This window comes from Hevea brasiliensis, chromosome 6, assembly GCF_030052815.1.
Source record: "Hevea brasiliensis isolate MT/VB/25A 57/8 chromosome 6, ASM3005281v1, whole genome shotgun sequence".
Lineage (NCBI taxonomy): Eukaryota > Viridiplantae > Streptophyta > Magnoliopsida > Malpighiales > Euphorbiaceae > Hevea > Hevea brasiliensis.
Window position 1 is genome coordinate 15,924,484 of NC_079498.1, and position 6,552 is coordinate 15,931,035.

Here is a 6,552-nt window from a genome sequence, read left to right on the forward strand (position 1 = left end):
CATGGAATTGAGAGTTTGTTAATGGAAATCACAAAAGTTAATGAAATTAATGATTATGCATGAGATTGCTTGCCTACATGCTATGAAATAGTATACAAATGTGCTTAAAAATATCTATATAATACAAGTATATCAAATACCCCCGAACTCAAACTTTTGCTTGTCCTCAAGCAAAACAAAACTCTATTTTAAAACACATTTTAGGGGATAACTTAGGAATATAACCAACGATTCGATAAGCACATAATTGAACTCCTCCAATCCTTCATACCAACTACCCTCTTTCAAGGCATAAGGGTTCCAATAGCTACCTGCTTAGCACTTGCTCTCCCTTCATGGTGTTTCAACTAGTTATTCCTCTATGCAAGGCTATTAATAAATCACAAATAACCTGTTTTGTCAGAATGGAATTAAGAAATACTTACTCCCCCAAATTGCCTCTATTGATGATGATTGTGGCGAGTTTGATTTAATTCCAACTTCATAGGCATGCCTCAATTTCCCATCTCCATTAATGCAGCATACACTTCTAAAAGATCAAAAGGTCTTTAGATAGGTTATATTGGGGTTGGGGGGTGATGATTTGGCTACCAATGAAGGGTTTTAAAGAATGCAAACACGAGAATAGCTTTCATGTACAAAGTTCTAAGTATACCAAATTTATTTTGCTGATTTTGTGTGAGGAAGAAGGGTTCTTCATAGTGCTAAATGTGCTTTCATGATACTTATCTTGGGACTATTCCTTCTCTCACTCTCTCTCTCTTTTTTTTTTAAATCAAGTCCCTTTTGCCCTCTCCTCCAAACTCATTGCTTTTGTTGGGTTGAAAAGGCTAAACATTCTTTGATTTGATCGTACACTTGTATTTTCCTTGGTTTTCGTATTTTCTCCTCATACTTTCTTTTAATGCACGGTATACCTATCCTTCACACACTAGGCTTCCTCAGAAGGGTGAGGTGAGAGTTTAGGTTAGGAGCTAGGTAAATATTTGTGGGTAAACAAGGAAAATCATACAAGTAAAAGTATAGGCTCAAATTGGTTGCAAGAGATATATTGTGACTAGGGTGGTCAAGGCTTAATAAGGCTATGTCAAAGAATGCCTTAATCATCTCTTCATCAAGCGTATGCTAAAATTTCGCCTCGATAGGTCCAAGAGACACGTTCTAAAGCTAGTGAGGTAATTTTTTTTTGGTTTGTCTAAATTTGAAAAATTTTCTCCTAACTTTGCAAGTATAATGTGACAAATTAATAGCTATGAAGGGGTTTAATTAGTATAACTCCATTAAGGTGATTAGGTTTTTCATAGACAATAAATTAAAGACCTTTTTGTCTATCCAGATGCATTCATTCCGCTATCCCGTGGAGTCCAATTATTAGCTCACTAGAATTTTTAGTTATAGTTCTAAGTTTCAAAAACTCAAGGTTTAAAATTTGTAAAATTTTCTGGAATTTTGATACACAAGTATAATATAGATAACTTTAAGTAATGTAATGATATGCAATGCATGGAATGCCCTTGTACCTCCAAACTCAAATCAGACATTGTCCTCAATGTCACACAATATGCAAAATTAAAAGATAGCACATAAATTATGAGAAAGCACATTATGTATTAAAAATTTGAAAGTTTGAACAAAAGCAAGTAAAACAGACTTAAGAGTGCAGTTTAGGACTAAGGTATATGAAATTATACAATAAAGAACCTATCCTATAGTTCTAACTCTAAAAGGTCTCTGATGGTGATGATGGTCCGTCTTCATCGAGCCTCTCTAGTATCATATCCAGTTTGTTATGGGCTTCCTGAAGGCTATCTTCGAGTGCCTGCATTCTGTTGTTGAGTGTGATCTCCATACACTACAAGTATGTAAGGACCGGGTTTGCAGGTGGTGGTGTATATGGAGGCACTTGAGTAGGAGACTCATGATAGAGTGGCTCTTGGGCTTCCTCCTGGGCATGTGAGGGTTCACCAGGGCCTTTTCGTGCTTCGTCTCTCCTAGGGATGACATTCCCTTCGGCGTCAATCAGGTAGTAGGTGTTACCGACCTTCTTACTTATCCCCATGGATACGCAGATGGTTTGATTGATCTTTGAGGTCCCAGCGATAGAGCGCAGCCTGTGATGACCTAGAACGAATTCGAAATGGAGTGCGATGGCTATGATAAGGCCACCAAGCATGATTTGTCCAGTAAGCTGGTGAGATAGGCAGCGAAGGTGGTTGCAAAAGAAGAATCCGATGCTGTGGCGCTGTCCGGTGACCATACACCAAAAGAAGAAGAGTTCGTTGGCGTTCACTACACCTATGCTGTCACCGAGGCCCATGATAGTGTGTGCGGCTAACTGGTGTATGTAACGCAAAGCAGGACTGGTGATACCTGTAGATTTTGATTTGCTAGAGTTGTAAGGCTCTGTGTTCGGGGTTATAGAATGCCAGAAGTTAATGCTATTGTAGACCATCCGGTTCCGTGGGGTCTCTTAGTGTCCGGTGCTATCGAATCTGAAGGTGGCATTGAACTCATCTATATTCATTACTCAGTCAACACCAAAGAGCTAAAATTCAATCCTGCCCTTGTCCTCCCTATCAGTGGGCCATAAAGTGGCCCTAAAGCTCCCCAGAAACTCTAGTGTGGTGTCCCGATAGGTAGGAAATTAGAGTTAAGTGAATATGGTCCACCCAATGCTATTAAGCAGTCCGTTGATTTCGTCTTGCAGCCCTATTTATTCTAGCAGCCCAAAATCCATATACTTTATGGAGATTATTTTTCGGGTGCGAAGTCAGGTGCATAGATCTCTGTGGGTGTCATCGCAGAATCCCCAATTGATGGAGAATTTCGGCTGTGGTGGCTGTTGGGGTTGCGGTGGAGGTGGTGCTGCCCTTGTTCTTGGGTGTTGTGTTGATGGCTAAGGGGGTGAGGGTGAGGAGCTGCTTCATTGTCTTGAGGGAGAGCCCAATCTTCTTGCTAGTCTCTTTGCAGGAGCCATTGGTGACTTTGGGAGAGGGAAAGGTAGGGTTTGGTGAGGGGAGAGGAGATTAGAGAGGTTTTTATAGGCTAGGAGAAGTGGAGAGGAAGGGTTTTGGCATGGGGAACGGTTTAAGGATGAGAGGTGAATTTAAAGGGTCATTGTGACCCTTCATTTCGTGCGTTTCTCACCTCAGGAGTCGAATCTGCGACATGATACATAGGTCATGTATCACTACACGGGTCCCGATATGTAGGCCCATGTAATTTTCTATCTGAAAATTTTTACTTCTGCCAAGATACACGATCTGTGTAAATTAGCTCGGAGACCCGTGTAACTTCCTGTCTCTCAAGTTGTCTTACTGAATATGTTACACGACCTATGCAAATTACATTGGGGACCCGTGTAACTTCCTGTAGCCTTATGTAGCCTTATTCCCAGGCTCTAGAATGTTACACTGTGCATGTAAATTATTACACGGCCCATGTAACTTTATGCCTTTTCATTATTTACATAAATGAGATGAATGCAAGAATTAACAGCATGATTACTTCCCCGATTTTGTTCAATTTCCTCTTGTGTGGTTTTGACTTGACGATTCCTCTCCTCTCTTGGTTTTAGTTCTTTGCTTTTTCGAAGTTGATATCTTGGAGTTCCTACAAAATAAAACACAAATAAATATAGAACAAAAATCAAAATAAGAAAGAGAAAAAAAGGAAAATTAAGAAAAATTTGGGTTGCCTCCCAAAAAGTGCTTGTTTATAGTCTTTAGCTGGACTTTACTTTTATTGTTCATAGTCTGTCCAGAGGGTTGTCGAAGGTGCAATTGACTCCCTTCTCTATGGGTTCTCTTTGAAAGTAAGGCTTCAGCCTCTGCCCATTAACTTAAAATGAGCCTGAAGTTTTGCTCCACACTTCTACTACTCCATGTGGGAAGACTTGGGTTACCTTAAATGGTCCGGACCATTTTGATTTCAGCTTCCTTGGAAAGAGTTTCAATCTGGAGTTGAACAACAGGACAAGATCTCCTTCTTTGATTTTCTTCCTCGAGATGTGCCTATCGTGCCATCTTTTGGTTTTGTCCTTGAAGATCCTAGCATTTTCATAGGCGTCCTGTCTGATCTCTTCCAACTCATTGAGCTGTAGAAGTCTTTTTTTGCCAGCAGCTTTTAGGTCATAGTTTAGGGTTTGGATGGCCCAATAGGCTTTGTGTTCAAGTTCGATGGGTAGGTGGCAGGCCTTCCCATAGACCAAGCGAAAGGGTGTTGTTCCAATGGGAGTTTTATATGCAGTGCAGTATGCCCACAATGCATCATCTAGTTTCATGGACCAATCTTTCCTTGAGCGATTGACTGTTTGCTCAAGGATATGTTTTAGCTCTCAATTTGAAATTTCTACTTGGCCACTGGTTTAAGGATGGTAAGGAGTCGCTACTTTGTGAGTTACTCCATATTTCTTTAATAAATATTCAAATTGTCGATTACAGAAGTGACTTCCTCCATCACTGATTATCGTTATTGGTAAGCCAAACCTTGTGAAGATATTCTTTTTGAGGAATTTCGTTACCACTCTTACCTCATTTGTTGGTGTGGCTACTGCTTCTACCCATTTTGACACATAGTCTATGCCAACTAGGATATACTTGTTTCCAAAGGAAGTTGGGAATGGGCCCATGAAGTCTATTCCCCACACATTAAATAGTTCGATCTCAAGCATACCATGCAGGAGCATCTCATTCCTTTTTGAAATGTTTCCCATTCTTTGGCATTAATCACAAGCTAGCACAAGGACCTTACATCCTTAAATAGATATGGCCAGTAAAACCCTGCTTGTAAAAACTTGGCTCCTGTTTTTGTGGCGCCAAAGTGTCCTCCATGTAATGATGAATGGCAGTGTTGCAGAATGCTCTCTATTTCCTCTTATGCTATGCATCTTCTTATTAGCCCATCATTACATCTCTTGTACAGTAGAGGTTCCTCCCATGTATAGAACAATACATCATGCAGAAATTTCTTCTTTTGCTAATAAGTCATGTTTGGAGGCAATACCTTGCATATAAGAAAATTAACAAAGTCAGCATACCATGGAGCTTGGGAGAATGCTAGTAATTGCTCATCAGGAAATGAATCATCAATTGGAAAATCCTTGATGTCCCCTATGTCTTCTAGTTTCAACTTGGAGAGATGGTCAGCTACTACATTTTCGGATCCCTTTTTATCCTTGATTTCAAGGTCAAATTCTTGCATGAGTAAAATCCATCGAATCAGCCTTGGTTTTGCCTCCTTCTTATGAAGGAGCAGAAGCATGTTGATTAGTTCATTAGAGCATTAAATTTCAAAATTTTTCTTCTAGGGTTACATGCATCATGCCACATCTCTTATGTGCCTAATTAATTTTAATGCTCAATTGCATATTAAAACACTTTTAATATGTATTAGGATCTATGTTTGCCATTCAAGATTGTGAATTAACAAATTAATTCATTTAAACCCTAGTTTGAAAGAGGAGTTAGAGCACTAACCTCTTTGATGCACTATGGATGTAATTGGCACCTTTAGAAAGCACCTAGGACCCCAAGTGTTGTCCCTCTAGCTTGTCCACACCAAGATCACCAATGGGCAGCCCCCAATTTGCTTCTCAAGCCTTTGCCAACCAATTATAAATTGGGTTTTTGCCTTTAGAGAGGTAGTATGTATGTATAGGAAACTAGAAATAATTTCTAGTAATTTTAATTCAAAAGATTTCGAGTAATTCTCTTTGAATTAATGAGATAAGATGAAGAGGAGAGGGGAGAGGTGTGCAGCCACACTTGAGAGAAAATAAGAGTGTATTGTTTCATCTTTTCTTTTCCCTTTTATATAATTAGGTCATTAAGTCACTTAAACCCTATGCCACATGTGACCACCTCATTGCATCTTATTTTTAATTGACTCAATCACATTAAGCCAAGTGTCAAAGCTAGACTTAATCTTGACTTTGATCATCTTACATGATAGGAAAACAAATGGCAAGCTTACATAATGCCATGTGTCACCATCTCATGGTGCCACATGTCACCATGTGAAATAACCAAATTACCCTTATATTTTAATTTTGAGTTCTCAACCCAAAATCATTATTTCTCCTCTTCAAATCAATTTATATCAAATATAAATTAATTAATCTCTATTAATTAATTTCTCACAATTAAATTTATATTTAAACACTTTAAATATAAATTTAACTTATACTATACATCCAATAACCTAGATTCGGTTTCAAGCCATGCTAGGGACTTTGCAATCTCATTGCAAACCAAACCTATTTAATTAATTAATTAAACTTTTTAATTAATTAATTAAATCATATTTTACTTTGTGATTATCTTGTATATGTGTATGACTCACTAGGCTCATCACTAATTGGCAATGAGATATGATATTAACTCTTAATATCATCAGAACTCTTTCTTGCCATAAATGATTTCTCTAAATCATTTTAGGCATCTCATAGACCATGGTTGACACCTAGCATAGCGTGGCATGACCACCCAATCAGTAATAAGGAATACCTTAAATGAACCTTTAATCATATGTTACCATGCATTAGAATCTCTC